We start from the raw sequence: 20,614 nt of genomic DNA, 5'->3' as shown, positions 1-20,614 counted from the left end.
ACAAAATTCATCTCGTCTCTCATCTTAACTTTACAATTTATGAACACAAATTGTGAATTATTTATGGAATTGCCGAAAAATTTAACTTTTCGTTACTAATTAATATCTTCTTACGACATAAGTAGGTCAAATTATTAAGTAAGAGTTTATGAACACACTTTTCAGATTTAATGTACACGAAATAATTTTGTATACAGGATGATTTTTTTAAATACTAACAACCTCACTCACTATATTACTAACATGATAAACAGTAACTTTTAATAATTCATCATATTTTACTTTCGTACAAAAATAATAGTATTTTATGCAATTGTTGCATAATGAGGGTTCTTAAAGAAGAGTCCCGTGTGTAGGCCACGAGAATTTGCGGAGTTGGAGATTTTAAGACCTAATTACAAATAAAATAATGAAACAGAACCAATATTTAATGTATATTCTGCGAACAAAACATGACAACGACTGCATATATGAAGTAAGCCAAACAAACGCTACAAAACATAAAACCGAAAAGATAGAATAGAAGTGACCAAGTACCGCTTAAATTTTAACCAATCATTATTTGAATAAAGTATTATGACCAGGTTGCAAAATCGTTAGGCCAATTTAACTATATAATGCAATAAATAATTAATTAGCGTCATAATTAGCAAAAATACTTCTTTTTTTGAAAGTCATTATAGTTCTGTGTACAGATTTTTTAATTTACGTTATTCATTTATTAAAATACAAAAAAAGTGTACAGAACTATAATGGAATCATTCAGTTCGGTAGCAAGTACTATAGACAATAGAATATTGATTCTGAACTAAAAAAAGAGCCTTTCTGACATGGTTTATGAAATTATAATTGATAGATTTTAATAATTAGTAGAGGAGTAGAATTTTTTTTTAAATTGATCCCTCTAACGGTGATAACTCTGTGCTGTAACAAAAAAAGCGCTAGCGTAGAGGCGTCGTAGCGTCGGAGAGGCTGTTTGTACATTTGAATTTACTAATACATATCTAAAAAGTGTCAAATGGCAAAACAAAAACTTAACAGTACCTACAATGTATGTTAAGAGCGGTAAATAAAGAATTGCGCACGAGAATATATTAGAAGCCCGAAGTCAAAGACTGAGGACTTTCAGAGTCGAGGTTCGTAACGTCGAGACTAGACGTAGGCTACAGCTACTAGCGTAGAATTCCCTGCTTATTGATTTGTTCCCTGAGTACTATAACTTGCGCCTTTTCAAGGCGAGAGTGAATAGGCATTATGATATGTGTACATGCTCCAACATCGACCTCATCGTCACTTTCTGTCAGGTGAGATGGCGGTGAAAATCGTCCTTATTTTAAACATTAAAATTGAATTGTTAACGTGTCTACATAGATATGCATTCCAATACGAATTTTAATTAATACCTGTAAACAAAAAGTTTTAATTAATATAATAAAAATAAAAAGGTTTGTCGATAGTAATATTAATAATAACAATAAATCAATATCTATTATTGCAAGTTACGACATTTTGATTTTATACATATTGAAATTTTAATCAATTTGATGCCATCTAGTGGTTAATAGCTGAACGACGACGAATTCGAGTTGTTACTAAGTTCTCATAAAAGCATGCGACCATTTTGCACTCCAAAGTTTGGAAGGTTTTGCGCGAGATAATTGCAACGACCATAACATAAAAAGCAACAATGGCGGACTAAGCTCCAGTTAGTGGAACTCCTCGTACTGTTGGCACACGTGCAACGCAAACTAAGCATTTCTTTTATATTTATTGTTCGGTGATTGTACACCAAGGCACTTATAACGCAGCCTCTGTAACCAGAGATTACTCTTGACTCTCAAAGGAGGGGTAGATATTGTTCCCTTGTATCAAGATTTATTCGTCGACCTTTATCTTATCTAGTTTCTTACAAAAAAAATCAGATTTATCACCAATATGGGTTGAAAAGTGGGACATTTAATCTTTATTCAAGTTGTTAGTTGTGTCTCACCGAGACAAAGTGGGCAGTCAATTACATACTCGCTTTGAACCGTTTTCATCGCTACTGTTGTTTTATTTCAATTTTAAATGTTGTTCTGTCTGTCGGAGGTACAGAATGATCTTAACCTTAACGCCACATCTTCAAAATGGCGACATTTTAAAGGAGAGCTTTAGAGACTTTACGAATGAAGTCTGCCATTAATGACATATCAGTGGCCGTATCATGGCAGAATATATATGATAAACCTCCCGTGACAATATTTTATTTAGTTGATAAATAGAAGTTTGCTTTTTGCGTAATGAACTTATTGTTATACATTTTGAAGAACAAGGACAACGATATGAAATTGCGTATATAGCTATCTTTGTCGTTTAATCATCGCCGCGAAAACCATGAAACAAATAATGCCATTTTATCTCGTTTGTCGTGCTCAATTTTTACGTTGAAAATCAGCTATGACCTTGCAGCCATGTTTGGCATTTGCCGTCATTGGTCGCCGGCACTCGCGATGACATATATTGTTCGCTATAGTGATAAAATTTTAAAATGGTGGTTTATCACTCGAATTTGACAATTAAATGGAATATAGTAGGTTTATCGAGGCGACATACTACAGGGGCTAAATGTGTTAATACGGGAAACCCGCTCCTTTATATAGATCTCAAACAATCAATTTACTTGTGTACTTGCCATCTACTGCTTCTACATAGAGAAGTATCGCCAGAGTGTGCAACGTACTGACAAAATTCAATGATTAATACAAAGAGCGAACACGTGTGTTCGTTCTTCGTATAGATAGTTATAATAAACTAGTAAAGTAATGTCTCATAAATTAAATAAACTAAATAGCAGCTGTAGAGAGTTCGTTCAGGGAAGTACTGCCACGTTACCTATTTCTGCCGCCAAGCACTAATGTATGCATTACTGCGTTCCGGTTTTAAAGGTGCTGGTGAAATTACAGGCACATGCGACTTGCCAACTTATGTCTCAGGGTGACGGGCGCAGTAGGCCTTTAGACCTTTGCGATTTGAAGCTCTGAGTAGCACTACAACTGTTATTGACAGGCGTGTCGCTTTCCACCAGGCGCATGACTTGCCACGTCCCGTCACTTGGTGTCATAAAAAAATCTCGTATTGCTTTACTTCTTTGTATTGAAATAAGAAGCAAACTCAATACAAAACAATGTCGGGCTACAGTGCTTAGTTGCAGCCTGTCCTTGTAAGCGCGAAAAATTCGCCAGGGCCTCGGCTCGTTCGATAATTCATGCAGCTGATATATTTTGTTAAACCAAAGTAAATTTTAATTTAATTAGTTGTACCTATTCCAGAATGATTTATTGTCGTTGTGGCAAATGTAATACGTTTCAAGTGTAATGTATTATTCTGATTTGGAGGGAAAGAAGAGGGACAAGGAGTGCGCTATGAGAGGGCAAACCAAATAAAGAGTATCTTTATAAACAAACAGTGACTGTCTGGACTGTATATACAAATTCTTCCATTAGAACAGGCAAATGTAAATTTTTCTCCACATATATAACATGGCATAACACTAATTACTTTTCTACTTTTTACTGTTATAATAACAGCTTTCTACGAGATAGTTCAAAAGTACGCCAATAGATGGAGCCCTCAGATATTAAATGACTTTTTGTAATTCATTAATGTTGCGTTACCTAACTTCCGCTAAGATATATTATAATGGTAATATACACGCCTGCCTACGGTTACAGTACCACTCACAATTTCAAATCGCAAATACCTGAGTAACACCGCCTATGCGTCGGTCGCCCCGTGACTTAAAGTAGATAAGCCCCATGTGCTTATATTCTCCTGGACACATAAATAGAGCCACCTTGTATTTTTGTTCTTAACATACAGAACACAAAAATAATGTTATGATTGAAGAAAACAGTTTTTTATAAATTCAAATTTTCAACAAGAACTTATGGGAATCACGTTACCAATTTCTAGTTTTTGAACCATCAAACATTATTTAAGCTTAGGCCATTCAATACTGAAAATGCAAGTGGTTTCGCCAGCACCATTGCCCTTAAAAACACTTTTGACTTTAAAGCAGTACTGGTAAAATAGTGCTCGGTTAAATATTTTGTTAACTCCGCTACCGCTTCTGAATTATGTCACACCAAAGGACTTAATACATTAAAGCCGTACTACCAGTATCTAAATGAAGATCTGGGTGCTCGTTTGACGAATGGCGTCATCAAAGATTTAGAGTAAACTCATTCTTAATTACTTACGAACAGCGTAGTTTTGTGTACTATTGCTAATTTAAAAATTTATTTCGTATGCCAAAATTACTTTCTTCACCAATCAAAACCAAATGCGTCATTCAATATTACAACAATTACAAAAACATAGAGAGCGAGCGGTTGCATCTTAATTGAGACGTCCACGATTCGAATCCGTGTGACGACATGTAGCAATAGCTTTAGTTTCTAAGTTACGTAATGAATTAATGTTTAATAACAATAAGTAATTGATATATGTGGGGCTAGAAAGTTGTGTCAGGATAGAGAAAGGTGGCGTTCCGTGATCTTTGCCTACCCCACCTGTGAGACAAGGGCGTTATTTTATAGTGTTAATTTTCACGCCATTAGCACACAAGATACCAGTACACTTCATTTCACTTATTTTACGAAAATTGTAGACAAGCTGGTGGAAATTGAGTTTTATGGACGCCTCGCTACTGGCATGTAAGTATGTAATAACAATATCTCACACTAGGTGAAGAAAAACGAAATCACACCCGCCATGGAAGAATGGCATAAGTGGAGTTACGTCAAACATGTTTATTGCTCTATTATATACAAAAAAATATGGTCCACATCCTCTCCAACTCTTTTAACTCTATATACAATGTTAGTCGATAGAGTTACAAGAACTGGAGAGGATGTGGGTTATATTTTTCTGTATCTAATGGAGCAATAAACTTTTTGATGTAACTCCACTAATGCCATTTTCCACGAGGGGTGAGAAATGATGATACACATCGGAAAAGGGCTACTACCCTTTAAACCGTGTGGAGCGCGTGGAACCCACATCGGGCCAGCGAAGTGGACAATGCCCTAATCTCGTGCTCAGCAATGGGACTCAATGTAATTACTGAAATTTCCAGTGTTTGCAACAATCATGAACTAACTGCAATGAAGCCAAATTGTAAGTAATGCATTTGCTCCAGTTTCTTGCCGTAATGTCTGAAGGACGGTCTTGGTTGGACGAGTAAATATGCCAAGAACCACCCTAGCTTAGCGGGACTTCAAGTTATCGCTCGCAAGTTATAATCCCAGCTTGAAACTTGATGCGAAAAGTTGCTCAGCCAGAATATAAAGACTGGTCACGCGTAAGTCGTCAGATCTGTAATATTCCCGACAATATGGTTATTGTTTTCAAAAGTTCCTAATTGCGGGCTGTTCAAGGTGACAGCGTCTGTCTATTGTAATTAAAAACTTTTTAACGCAAAAATAAACACAAAACGTATGTTGATACATCAGAATCCATAATGTGTTTTTGGTTCGCGACATCGAAATCTTTTGCCGCAACACAAATTCTACAAAAACATTCCACTGTTACATTGTAAATTCTACCTTATTGTCACGTACTTTGTTTTCAATTTCTCATGCAATAAAAAAAACCTATTATTATTATCTCTTTTCATCTCTGGTTTCGGGTTATCCCATTGCGCATGTAACTCGTTGCGTTAGTCGTTATCAACCCATTTTGCGTCTCACTGTTGGGCATGGGTTTAACAAGATTATTTAGAATTTAGACTGCCTAATTCAGTTAGGAGATTTCACAAGTTTTTCAAGGGTTGCGAACCATCTTCGACGCGCAGGTTTCATAATGATGTTACTCTTTACAGGTTAGGCTCAATTTACATTTCCGCAAACGGGAATTGAAACGAATTGGACCCAAAGCTTAACGAACAATAGATTCCAGAGAACTCCCGCGCGTTCTCGGGAATTCTCGCATCTAATTTGTATTATACGCAATTGGCATATAGTTCAATGTGCTACGTACAATTTCGGAATAAAAAATTTATCTCAAATAAATAATTAATATTAAATAAGTATTGGACAACATCGAATTGGAAACAACGACGGTACCACAAACGCACAGACACGAGACAACATAGAAGAGTAAGTTTTCTACACTGATCCGGGCAGGGATTAAACCCGGGACCTAGAGAAATGATGCCACCGTGAAAACTGGTATGCAAATAACAATAATAATGCCTTATTTCAGACAAAAACAATTATCTAAAGTTTATTAGTAAAGAACAGGAATAAGGTTAGTATAGTGTAATTCAATTATTGCAGAATTTGCTATATCGACGCCAATGCCATCTAGCGGTGCGTGAAGGCACTAATTTTTTGTTGTTGCATGATATGTGATGATACGTGCTTCAACGAACATTCCTGAAGCGCTATAGTGTCGCGATAACCCCAACAACATCCTAAACCCTCTATTATACTGTACCCTCAAAGTATTTAGAGTCACCTTATTATATTTCACCCACAGGCTTCACGTGTAGAAGGTTTAACAGTATGCTTTAAAAAGCGTTAAATTAACCTCCCAACTACTACGTGCAAACCTCCGGACGTGCGTATTAGATCTTACTGCAAGGGCTCTCCGTTCTTTTTCTACATCCACCAGATCATCTGTCACCCATTGATCCAGGTATTTAAATTTAAAAACTGGCGGTACAAGGCCAGCTTCTCCACCATGCGGCTTTAACAACAGGTACTCACTTTTCTTTGTATTATTTATTATAAATTCGATTTTGAAGTAAATCATAATGAATCTATAAATCTACTCTGTGTAATATTAAATTAATTATACTTACAACGTTTCGAACACATACGATAAAATATGATTACCAATTGTAAATTACAATAGAATGCCCCATGTCATCGTACATAGACCATCGTATAACGTATCTGTGCTAATGTCCAAGAGTCCTCGTGAACTACGTGACATCGTTCACGTCACGTAGCCGTCACGTGCTCGTCACGTATACGTGTCGTCTCACAGATTTACAACTACTGACCATTGTTTGCGATATTTCTTTTCTTTGGGAAAATATGGGATCCATTTTTATAAATAAAAAGGGTCTTTTTCTGTAATAAATAAAAGCGATGGAAGAGGCTTGCGAGGCAATAACATTTTGTTACAAGATAGCTTATGTTCAACCAACTGCTTTTGAAATTGAATACATGTAATTACATATGAACGGTTATCGTGCCACTAATGTTGTCAAGCCAAATTTAGTTCCCTTCATTCAGATACAGATATTGTAGTAGAGTTAAGAGAAGAATTTCTTCGTAGTTTTTTGTTACAGACGGCGCTACTAAACCAAAAACAAGGAGCTGTAATAAAATCATAGAGAAATTCGTTAGGTTTACTGACTCTATCTTTTCTTTTATGATAAATCGTACACCTGATCGTAAGCGACACGCCAGTCCATAACAGTTGTATTGCCACTCAGTGATTTAAATCAAAAAGACCTGTGAGGCACTGCCTTAGCGCCCATCACTCTGAGACATAAGTTGACAAGTCCCATGCATCTGTAATTTCACCAGCACCCGTGCGGCATATAAGTACGCATCTGAAAACTAAAAAAAGAGGTTTTAAAAGCGGCGTCGCTTTAATCATTAGTGCTAGAAGTGACAAGCCATTTGTAATCGACTTCAAATAAGAAAAAAATACATACAAGAAAAAATTTTTGTACATAGGTTACGCGATAACTCCGGCTAAATTTGTAAAATTCTTTTTTCGTTGTAAGGAGAGTACCTCACTTTTAAATTTGGAGAACATATTTCGCGCACTTTCCGGTGACCGATTTCAATAAAACATGGCAAATAGATGTAATTCCACGAGCTTTTGAGGTCGAGTTTCTGGGTATTCTGTACTCAGATCATTATTTATTATTATTATTCTATACGCATGGTGTACAATACCTTTATTAGTAATTTTGTGTCAAACATGATATTTCACTTTCTATACCTTTACCATGGTTTTATGATGTTAATAGTCGCTAGCGGCCGCCTAATACGCACATTGTTTAACTCGAGCGGAAAGTGAGTGGATGCAAACAAACTTACACTTTAAGTTCTAATAGCAAGTGAGAATTTGCAATAATCTTGACACCTGAGTAAGACAAGAAGTTATAAAATACGTTTGTGAGAAAACAGCACATTTTTCACTGTTTCCCGCGTTGTGTAATATTAAGAATTTGCAATATATTTGTCTTCAGAATACGGCGACTTTCAAAACGTCATACAGAGTGAATTTTTAGGTCATATTTATATACAGGGTAATTTGTAAAATACAACATACAATCTCGCAGGACTATATTACATTCACATTAAATAGATTTAAATAGATCGCTTTAAACAGTAATAACACTGTGCAGGTGAGACGTATTTGAGTAAAACAACGAGCTTCGGAAGATGCTCGTTTATTACTGGTCCGTTTTTGACAGCGCACGCGACTCAACGCGTTTATGGTATGTGTGTATGTTCATACACATCAGCAGGACAGGGGTGGAAGTCATCGCTCCACCCCTCGAAGACACTTGCACGTTTAAACTTTATTCTACCAAATATAATCTAAAAAATTGTATCACGGCGCCATAGCAGTGGCCCTCAGATCTTTGTGACTCAAAGCTCTGAGAAGCACTGCAACTCATTATTTTTTTATAATTTTTAGTAACGAACATCCTTGAATCCAGTCAAGAATGTCAATTACTCTACGTAAATTATGTAAAATATAAAATATTCAAACAGCTAAGCGAAACCGAGCGAAGAAATCAAGAAATAGTATTTTTCCTTATTTTGACATTTACACGCTAATGATTACGATCTTCTATATAAATTGCGTTTCTTCCAAACAAATAGGTTGTGAATTATGAAGTGCAATTCGTATTCGATCAAAGTGACGTAATGGGGGACAGCTAATTTTTTTTTAATGATTCGAGGGGATAATTTCGCAGGTAATTATAGGTTCATCATATCTAGGTTGCCAATTTATAGAAAAAAATATCGATTAGACTCGAGCATTATGTATTAAAAAATAAAAATGGCAAGATTGATAGTGGCGATGAAAAGGGCTTTCTAACTTTTGCACTGTCTAGTGAATAAGAGATTTGCCATAACACTTACGTTCAGCACGCAGGCTTGCAAGCGCTGCACAGCTGCTGCTACCTTATGACCAGTAAACACGATTAGGTTGTTGAAAAGAAAAGCCAGAACGTTCAGGCCGAGGCTTTCTATATTTGACCAGTTGTATATAATAGGTTACATAAGAGCTATTCCACACGGGCGCAGCTGGTGCGTTGCGTCGTCGCAGCATCATGATATCAACGCATCGAGTGCCACACGTGCAATGTCGCAACGTAACGTTTTTTATCATACCAAGTGTCGACGAACAAGTCGTGTGCCTGGTGGAAAGCGGCACGCCTGTCCATAACAGTAGCAGTGCCATTCTGAGCTTTAAATCGCAAAGATCAGAGGGGCACACCCAGTACCCCCGTCAGCTTGCGACATAAGTCGACAAGTCCCATGTGCCTGAAATTCCACCAGCACACTTATCCTTCAAAATCGGGACGCATCGGAACGCAGGAATGCTCACCGAACGGCCACCATGATGATCAGCCTCGCAGAGGTCCCGGGTTCGATTCCCGGGCCGGGAGAAATACATATTTGTATGCCCTACATTTATTTCTCTCGTGAGTTTGGGTGTAATTTGTGGTTATCTATGAGTGTGTCCATGGCACTCGCGACACTGGGTTTCCTTAGAAGTGTGTGCGTTAAACTAAATGTGTGTGAAGTTCTCAATGTACCCTAAACCCATTCATTGTGAGAGCACGTACCTAGCAATGGTACTGTTTATAGACTAACTAATTATTAGTTATGGGGTAGTTTTATTCCTATTCGGGAAACGTACAATACTATTTCAGAAAAATTCAGTATCTATTCTGCTGAAAATGTCTACCTAAAAGACAACCAAATCGATTAGACTGGCTGATGAGTTTCTCTACTCGGCCAGAAGGTAGTGCCGCCGTGAAAGGCAAATTTAGCTCTCGGACAATACGCTAGAATCGATTTTCCGCCGACCAATTAGCCAATAGATCTGTCAGTGCACGTGTAGCCGATACAGTTTGCAAAAACAAAATTTGTGATTCATAAAAAATGTTACCTCATGCGACACTCGAGATAATGCCAATAGCGTTGTGGTGAGATTATTTTTAGTTTACATTATTCTTTTTTTTTATAAAACCGTGTGACCTGACGAACGAGTCGCAGCTTCTAGAGGATAGTTCAAAAGTTTGCCAATAGATGGCGCCCTCAGACTTTAAATGAGTTTTTGTGATTTGAGAACTAAGGTAACCGATATAGCTCGAAGAATTGCTCAGCTGAAGTGGCAGTTAAGGCGGAAAGGTTCTCCAATGGCGACCGCGTACCGGACGCTCAGTGGGTAGGCCTCCCACCAGGTGGACCGACGAGCTGGTAAAGGCGGAGGCCTATGCTCAGCAGTGGGCGTCGTGTGGCTGAATGATGATGAAGATGATTGTGGTTTGTAACGCCTATCCATAACAGTTACAGTGGCACTTAGAGCTTTAATAGCAAAGATCTTAAGGGCACCGGCACTGCGCTCATCTTCCTGAGATATAAGTTGCAAAGTCCCATGTGCCTATAATTTCACGAACACCCTATCCTTCCTGCTCACATTATTGCTTGGCAACAGAAATAGGTAAGGTGTTAGCACTTCCCTGGATAAACTCTTTCACAAGGAGGTCTACTGCTACCAAAATATTTTATATTTGAGTGATTGTAGCTCACGGAGAAAACGGTTGATTCTCAATTAATAGGTCAGAGTTCGAATCCCTGCCACAGCATGTAGCCTTTAATTTATAAATTACGCACTCTTATGATGTTTATGTACTTGTACTTTGAAGAAGATTAAAACGCGTAAAGTCCTTTATAAAATTAGGCCAGCATGGTAGACATTCTTAGGGCAGATTCCCATGAAAAGAACGAGCAAGAAAGTCTAGAGTTTTTTTTTTGAAAATATACGTTTGAATACATTTATCGTTTACAATATTTATTTCAAACATCTTAGATTGAGAATATCTGCAAGAGCAACTTTATATCTCAAATGTCAACGTTGTATCTGAAATTGAAGGGCGCAGTTGTAGTGCCTCTTAGATCTGTGATTAAATGCACTGAGTGGCACTGCAACTGTCACGGACAGGCGTGACGCTTACCCCCAAGTGCACGACTTGTTCCTCCGCGCACTAGATACCATAAAAGTGAGTTTAATAGCGAGTTTTTAGGTTTTTTTGATAAATTAAGAAGTAAAGAGTTTTCATATCCGTTGGTTTTCCTTTTTTATTACAGATAAACATATTGCAGACCACAATCTTATCTGTTTTTAAGCGACAACGTGACTGGCGTCGGTAGGTATTAATATAATACAATGTTGGTTAGAGGAGAAACCCCATTTCGAAATGAAATATAGATTTTTCCAAAAACTTTCGATCAAAGCAGAAATTGCTCTATATATTTGGAAATATTACTCTGCCAAATTAAATTAGCATCAAAAGTACCTACTTATTAACGTCGGAATATTAAATGGAATCGAATTAAACTTCTCGAATATTTTGAAAGATATAATTTTCTAACAAATTAATGATAATAAATCTATTTCGGAACGGTTTCATTACTCCTAATTTGTGTAAAAGCTTTTGTAATTTTGTTAGGAAGTTTTTGTGCTGACGCTAATCTCTAATTGCCGAACGAATGTCCGAATGAAGAAGTTCTCTTTGCTTTTACTACGGACTGTTATCGTTTAGGTAATGCTTTGACGGGGAAGTTTTTTATCCATGCCGTCCTCCAGTTTAACGTGCTGTACTCTAACCAAATTCGATATGAAATGTTTCGTAAAAAAACGTTGGTATGCAACCAATGATGCCACACGGTAAAAACAGTTTACTTAGAAAAAGACAAAATTCTTTTTATAAAGACAAATTTATTAAATTCAACAAAACGATCCTCACCATAAAGACGCTAGAGAATAATTACTTGATAATAGAAAAAAAACGTCTCAAAAGTGTATTTTTGTTATAAGACAGAAATATTTAATCCAAGAGCAAATTAATTTACTTCAAATCACAATCACAAAGCCACTTAATTATTTAACTGAAGATTTATGTTTTTTAATACCAAAAAGCGTAAATTTACAGGGTTATGAACCCAACAGTAGGTCTCAATAGCGTGAAAGCACGCAGTTCAGTGCCAAACCTTAAAGTAGCAGAAAATAGGACGGAATCTTCTCAAATACTTGAGTACCGTTCAGTACCGTATTAATGCTACGGCAGCAGAAAGCACTAACAATTTAAAATATGAGATGACTTATACTATTGAAGTTAACAAAACGATAGCGCGTTTCAGAGTACAACTAATGCCATCTAGCAGTGGCGTGATGGAACTAATTGCATGTTAAAGTTGTGCTTGTTACAAGTGTAGTTTGATTTCGTGCTGAAACCAAATTTCTTAAATTATGACTACAAATAACACCCTAACAAACTAGAGATACTATGTATTGTTTCTTTGGATAAATGACTGTTTATGATTTTTATGATGACAAGCACAAGTAAAAATAATCGTTACCGCGTGCGCCTTCGGCGACATGTCACGGCAACATTGACTATGAAAACGCAACGAAATGTTGCTTTAAGAATATACTCTAGAATTTAGAATATTAATCTGAATAGCAAACTACTTCTTTTTTTGTTTAAGAATATATTTTCTTAAAATACACCCAAGAAATTTTGAATTTATTTAAGATTATCTAAATTTGATGTAAGAGGTAAAAATTTGTTGATGTAAGTAATGTCCAAGTAATTGATTAGAAATGAAATAAAATCTGGAAGTGAACGTATTTGTCTAAAACTTGGAATAAAGTTAAGAGCAAAATTGTATTAGAAAAAGAAAAGCAGTATTTTTGTAATGACAATATTTTATTACTTTTAATAAATATTTTTTCAGAATTAGCAAATATTTTGAGAAATTGCTAAATAAATAAATAAATAACGCGCACACTCAACATAGCCCCGCACTAGGGAAACCCTGTGTCGCGGGTGCCATGGACACACACATAGGCAACCACAAATTACACCCAAACTCACGAGAGAAATAAATGTAAGCCATACAAACATTTCCCCGGCCCGGGAATCGAACCTGGGTCCTCTGCGTGGCAGTCCGGCATGGTAACCGTTCGGCCACGGAGGCAGTTGCTCTTTCTTATTAGTAGAAATCCTTTTTTTCTGTACAGGTGTCAAAAACATTTTTTGTCAGTGCTGATTATTTTGCCTAGGTTATGTAGAAATAATACTTACCTAGCCAATTATTATAATGTTTGCAGTACCATAAAGACCTGATAGGCATTGCTCCTGCGCCCGACACGTTGCAGCGTACGTCTATTTATATCTCAGGGTGAAGGGCGCAGTGGCAACGCCCCTAAGGTCTTCGCAATTTAAAGCTCTGAGTGGCACTGTAACTGTTGTGAATAGGCGTGTTGCATACCACTAGGCGTATGACATGTATCATAATAAAAAACCGGCCTCAAAAGTCATTCATCCCCTAGTTGCTACCCTTAGAGGTGCAATATTTTCTTCAAATTTAAAAGGTACACTTCTGAGGTGAGGGTACCTTTCAATCAAAAAAGGATCCTGCCGATTTCTGCCGCCAAGCAGTAATGTCAGCATTACTGTGTTCGGGTTTTGAAGGGTAAGGGTGCTTGTGAAATTACAGGCACATGAGACTTGTCAATTTGTGTCTCATAGTGACGGGAGCAGTGGTAGTGCCCCTCAGATCTTTGCGAATTAAAGCTCTGAGTGGCACTGCAACTGTAACCACTATAACCACTCTACTTTGAAATCAATTTAAATTTGGTATAAAAGTAGTGTGGCCACTTAACTAACGTGCAATGAGCCATTTTTGTGTTTGTTCTTAGATTATGTCATTATTTGTAAATAAAGCTGTAGCTTATGCAAATTTTTTTAGTTTTCGACTAAAATATTAAATTTTGTAAAAATTCCCGATGGAAAAAATGTGCTACCAGAATTTTACTGCTGGCTTTAAAAACTACCTTAAGATGTGCGATTGTTTCTACATCAAATTGTAGTGGTGTAATTATTGTAACATTCGTCAGAAATTAACATCATGTAGACGAAGTCTCTAAAATTTTACCAAAATTTACGATTACAATCAAAAACGTTATTTAAACAAATTTAACTTAATTTCTTAAAAGTATATATGTATAGGTATAAAATAATATATGAATATAAAGTTGTGTTTGTTCGAATATGACAATATTCCATTATGACAATTCATGAAAAACTTTGTCACCCCTTTTGAGGAACATATGTTTCTCTTACCCCGTAAGTACTAGACCCTCTTACCCCAACAACGTTTTTGGCGGTTAGAATTTTGATTCCAATGAAACTCGTATAATTTGTTGTTTTTGGTCTGAAATAACTCATTAAAAGTAAAATTTATCGTTTTCTCTACGTGTTTTTCTATAAAAATAATCTCCAGAACTATTTTTCACCAAGATCCAGCAAAGAAAAAATTACGCGCCCATCTCGTGTTTTCAGACGACTGAAAACACAAGACTCTTCCCCCTTCTCTTCTCTTTCCCCGGTATTCCTCTTACCCCACCAGACCTTACATACAAAAAAACATACAGTCAAATTGAGAACTTTTTTTATGTCTGTTAAAAATCGCTAGAGACACACAGTGTCCTTAACGCGCAGCTGTATTTTCTACCTCCATCAAAAAAATACAAAATGGAATTATATTTGGTTTTGCCAAAATTGTTACATAACAGAATATGATCACACGCCGTCCTTGGATGTTAAATACTAGATTGAATATACTGAATGTCATTGGGTTTGAGTACCTAGTTAATATACAAAATGGTTAATATACACGAGCGCCCACTCAAGACTGTTCTCACTTGTAAAGCACTCAATATTCACGCCTACACGAGCGTGCACGGAGTCGGCATTTCATTCCCGTAGCAAACAAATCTGAGGTTACACGGCAATGGAATTTCAACTACAGACATACGTATTTTGACCTTTATGAGGCAGCCTTATCGGGCTAGACCAAATACAAAGTTCTGAGGTAAATAATTAACTTTTGGAATCCAACGTTATCCGTCGATCGGCGAAAAACTAGAACTGGGTCAACACAATGGATTAACTAACTGTTTATGAGGAAGCCTCTACTAATTGGTTCTCGTTTTCACATATATTAATCAAAGCCATTAGTAGCAGTAGAGCTTCTTGTGAAAGAGTTCTTCCAAAGAAGTAGTGCTATAACACCATGAAAATTGGAACGGACTTTTTTAATTAAAAATGTGAGTGAGGATTTGACCTGCGTCTCGCGTGTTGGATAGTGACGATTAGGTCGACGATGGAGCACACCTAAATAATGCCTATTCACGCTCGTCCTGAAAAGGTCAAAATTATAACGTTCAGGGAACAAGTCGCCGCCAGGGAATTCCTCTCCATAGCGGTTCGCCATATAAATGTGGAAGCGGTAAGGCATTACCAACTTTACGTCCTAGGGTGACACAGGCCGCAAAGGGATTTAATATGATTGAAATACTGCTACCTATATACTTTAGTAGCAATAGAACTCCTAAATAACCGCTCACGCGATGCACTCCTCCTACCGCAAAATGGCGGCTATTTGGTTTCGCAAATTAGAAAAGCATTCAGTTTAAATACAAGTTTTTATAAATAAAAATTAGTATTCTGCATTGCTAAATAAATACCCTCCGTACTACTAACAAAAACATCTCAAATAAAATGCAGTAATACACCGCAAATCCTGCACGTAAAAAGCACTAATGAAATTTTTGGTGTACTTGGATAAATGTGATAACATTCCGTTTGAGTGGTTCTAACGTTTACCATGAAATTACTCCTTAAAGTATAGTTTATAAACATTTATATTCAGGGTAAACTTAAAAAGCGCTACTTACGGTATGTTTTCAATAAATAAACACCGAAGTCACCAGCCCAAACAATAACACTCACGATTGTCGTGACGTATTTTTGAAGTTGTTTATTTTTTTTAAATGACAGACCCAGGCATTAAAAACTTTATGGTTTGCTAGAGTAGTTACCGAAATAGCAATTCATATTAGTTATTTTACCTATTATAACTTCGATATCCGATAAATCGGTATAAAATCATCACCGGCACCTCTATGTGTGGTATGCGTCTACGGCTGCATGTATCGCGTGAGCGGATAAAGCGTTCATCCAGCAAACTACTGTCGCACGCACCTATGTCTGCCTCCAAGCAGGAATGTGACGGTTTTTGCATTGCGGCTGTGCAGGGTGAGGGTGCTACAGGTACTTGTAGCTTTATTTTCTTTGCACACATTCATAACCCGTGAAACCCTGTATCACAGGTGCCATGGACACACACACAGACAATCACAAATTACACCCAAACTCATGAAAGAAATAAACGTAGACCATAAAACATCCTCTGCTTGGTAACCACCAGTATGGTAACAATTTGGCCATGCCAGATTTAGACGATGAAGTAATAACAAATAATAATAGAGTATAAAGCGTGTGTGCCGAGATGCTTACTTAAAGTGTTACGACGTATCAACGTCGTAACACACAACTTCGTATAATTATAACATTTGTGTAACGGCAAAATAACAATATTGTAAATATCTTATCATATCACTTGTTATTAAAATTAAAATTAGTTAATAATAGATTAGACAGTTTTCCTTTAAATTTTAACGTCCTAAAGCGTCGTGTATGTTAAAATGTAAGTTATATGTGTGAAGTGATCCCGATCCAGAGAATATTGTTCCTTCTAATACTTATACTAATATCATTATTTATTCGGACAACACATTGTTTTTAAGGTTCAATAATATTAGTAACTTACAGTTATAACTTACATACTGGGTTAGTGGTAATAATAATAAATAGTTGCACAAAACTTAATTATGAAAAATGGCAACGGACTCTCAGAACTCTCACCCGCATCCATACCCAATAGTCTCTTGTGAGACTACTCAATCAGACCCGAATAAAAGATTACATAATGGGTAAAATCGTGTTGGTGCTACCCCTCAGTCTGTTGAGCAATGAGGCTGTCTTTTTGCTGATAATGGCTTTGAAACCATCAACCCGGGTACTACAATCAACATTCCAAACCTTTTGTATGTGACTAATAAATATAATGTACACCATAATGAAAATATCGTATTCTGTACCGTACCATAGGGTGGGTATCTAAAAAAATACGTTTTTAGTACAAATCTGAGGGCATACTTGCTGGAGCCTGAAACATCTCTCGGCAGGAAATTAGTTCCAAAATAACAGAGGCACAAAGTTTTGTGATTTTTAAGTAAGCTGGTTCGTTCCATGGCTTAGTTGGCATAGCGTCTGGCACGGTTTGCTAGAAGACGTCGGTTCGAATCTGGCCGGATTGAAGGAATTTTTTCAAGTGTTCGATATTTGTATTAATAATAAAAACTTGCTTTTCATTAAAAGGTCATATTTACAATAGTAGAAGAATGGTTGTATCTCAATTAAAAGATGTCTACGAATTAATTTGTAACATAAAATAACAAGAAAAAGGACGAGGAAGAAGGGGTTTTTGAATAATTGGATAGACATTATAAAGATATTCTCGTGCAAAAAGATCTTGGCGGCTCCGTTTCGACTATTTCATCAAAAACCAATAGTAGTGGTTTCGTAATCCAGGTGAGTCAACTTCCTACCTGCTTGTTACGAAACAGTTTAATTACAGCGATTGATTAACTACGTACTTAACTTAACTAGTTAACTCACAGAACTGTATACGTGAACTAAATGGATACAAACTTTTTTCGTTTTTGTTTTTCCGACTAATCCGTCAAAATGTTAAATGTTTGTCGCTTATTTATTTATGTGATTTGTTGATTAGCACATGGAACATTTTTGTTTGAAATTTATGATCGTTATTTGATATTAATGTTATACATAACAAAATACTTAGACAAGTTCTTCGTTCACCTTCCCTGTTTCTGCCACAAGGTAGTAATGTGAGCTTTATTGCGTTCTGGTTTTGAAGGGTAAGGGTGCAGGTAGATGTGCAGGCACAGACAGACACACAGGCAAGAGATTGCGTCAAATATTTGTCATTTTTAAACCGGCTTAAAAAAGGAGAAGGTTCTCAATTCGATTGTATTTTTTGTACGTAGGTTTCTCGATTTGTGAACCGATTTTGATGGTTATTTTTTTAGGGTACCTCAATCATCATCAACAGCCTATTGCAGTACACTGGATATAGGTCTCTCCCAATGCGTGCCCGTTTCTCAGCTCGTCCCATCCATCTGCTGCCAGAGAGGGCGTCCTAAACTACGTTTGCCAAGCCGTGTTCTCAGCAGTGGTCCATTTGAATTTTAAGAAAATATTCCACCTCTAACCGCTCACGCGATACATGCAGCCGTAGACGCATACCACACATAGAGGTGCCGGTGATGATTTTATACCGATTTATCGGATATCGAAGTTGTAACAGGTAAAAAAACTAATATTAATTGCTATTTCGGTAACTACTCTAGGAAATCATAAAGTTTTTAATGCCTGGGTCTGTCATTCAAAAAAAAAAATAACTTAAAAAATACGTCACGTCAATCGTGTGAGTATTGTTTGGGCTGGTGATTTCGGTGTTTATTTATTGAAAACATACCGTAAGTAGCGTTTTTAAGTTTACCCTGAATATAACTGTTTATAAACTATACTTTAAGGAGTAATCTCATGGTAAACATTAAAACCACTCAAACGGAATATTATCATATTTATCCAAGTACACCAAAAATTTCATTAGTGCTTTTTAAGTGCAGGATTTGTGGTGTATTACTGCATTTTATTTGAGAGGTTTTTGTTGGTAATACGGAGGGTATTTATTTAGCAATGTAGAATAATAATTTTTATTTTTAAAAACTTGTATTTAAACCGAATGCTTTTCTAATTTGCGAAACCAAATAGCCGCCATTTTGCGGTAGGAGGAGCGCATCGCGTGAGCGGTTAAGGGTGGCAAAGTACTTTGATGAATCCGGTTTCACGCACTTTCAGGAAATTGATTTTAATAAAACTGGGCAAATAGATGTAATTCTACAAGCTTTTGAGGTCGGGTGGTTTTTATAAAAAAGTTATATTATAATTATAACAAATCGTGCAGAGTCTCTAGCGGTCGCATAAAAAACTAAAACGGTTTTTTCATGCGTTTGCAAGCGACTATCGACTTTGTAAACTCAACGGTAAAGGTCCCTTCTTGAATGCGAAACCTTTTGCCCTGCAAGAAACTTTCCTATCTACTTCCTTCCAGCCCCTCTTCATGACTGAAAGAATGCAAACGACTGCTATTATGTAAATTAAGTACAAAATTTAAAAAACAATTACTTGTTGCAACCACAGCGCAGCTTGTACTAAAAATTTCTATTTTGTTTCAGGTATGGTGTTTTAAACCTTTATTTTCAAGATGGAGTGGAAGGTAATATGTAAAAAACATTATAATATTAAAGCGACATCTATAGTCACTAACAGGTACATATACACCTGAGTGACTGAAGAAAAACTTTCATAGATTTGTCACAGATGGCGCTGCGGCAAAAAGTTGTTAAAAACCGGAAACAAAGATCTGCACTGCAACGAGTACATAGAAAAAATCGTAAGGTCTGGTTCGTTCCATAGCTTAATTGAGAGAGCATCAGCTATGGCATGCTGACAGTATAACATTTGAATAAAAGATGATTTTAAGGTCTTCAGGTGGTATAATTTAAAAATTTTTTTAAATAATGGAATCTTTCGTAACACTTTTATTTTCAGTCTTGACTGTACTAATATTATTTCTAGTTAACAATTGGAGTTTCAACAATGACTTTAACCCGAGGATAGGTCTAACTTTTTCATTAATAATTATAAGGTCTGTTTTAAAACTATTATCATATTTATCAAATGTGTTTAATGTAACTTTTCCTAATGGGATTATTTTCTCTCCACCTCGTCTCAGACAATCTTGGTTTGTTATCATCACCGACAATTTTCTTAAGATCAATTAGTTCAATGACATTGATCTGAGCATCTGTGTCACATTTGAAAATAACTTTATATTTTCAACTCTTAACGTCTCCGTCCACTCATTATTATTAAAATATATGAAGCTTACTAGTCATAAGTCATGTAGGTACATTATTATTACATTCATTATTTTAATTTTAGCTTGATTTGTTAATATCAGTTAGTTTTTGAAATGAAGCAGCTACATGAAATTCTAAGTGTAAACTCCAGTGGAGTATATAATAAGCTTCTTGCTAGCAACACGATGTATGCGCGCGTTTAAACCGAACGCGTCTTCGGCGCGTAGACGCGCAGATGCCGCGTATAAACGCGCGTTATCAGTGTTAACTATAATCCGACGTTATAGGGCGTTCCACATTCTATGGTGCACGGAGAGAAATTAACTTTAGATATTGTTGAAAGGTTATTTTTAACCGACTTCAAAAAAAGGAGGAGGTT

The 20,614-nt window shown here is 36.4% G+C and overlaps 1 protein-coding gene across 1 annotated transcript in view; it reads left to right on the top strand.

Moving 5' to 3' along the window:
• The window catches only part of LOC113228386, a 794,000-nt gene that overhangs the window by 537,638 nt on the left and 235,748 nt on the right, over positions 1 to 20,614 (top strand). The gene's annotated exons all lie outside the window — the stretch shown is intronic.

This window comes from Hyposmocoma kahamanoa, unplaced genomic scaffold (genome assembly GCF_003589595.1).
Source record: "Hyposmocoma kahamanoa isolate Upper Pololo Valley unplaced genomic scaffold, ASM358959v1 230, whole genome shotgun sequence".
Lineage (NCBI taxonomy): Eukaryota > Metazoa > Arthropoda > Insecta > Lepidoptera > Cosmopterigidae > Hyposmocoma > Hyposmocoma kahamanoa.
Note: the sequence above shows the minus strand (reverse complement) of the source record. Positions and strands in the feature narration are given on the sequence as shown.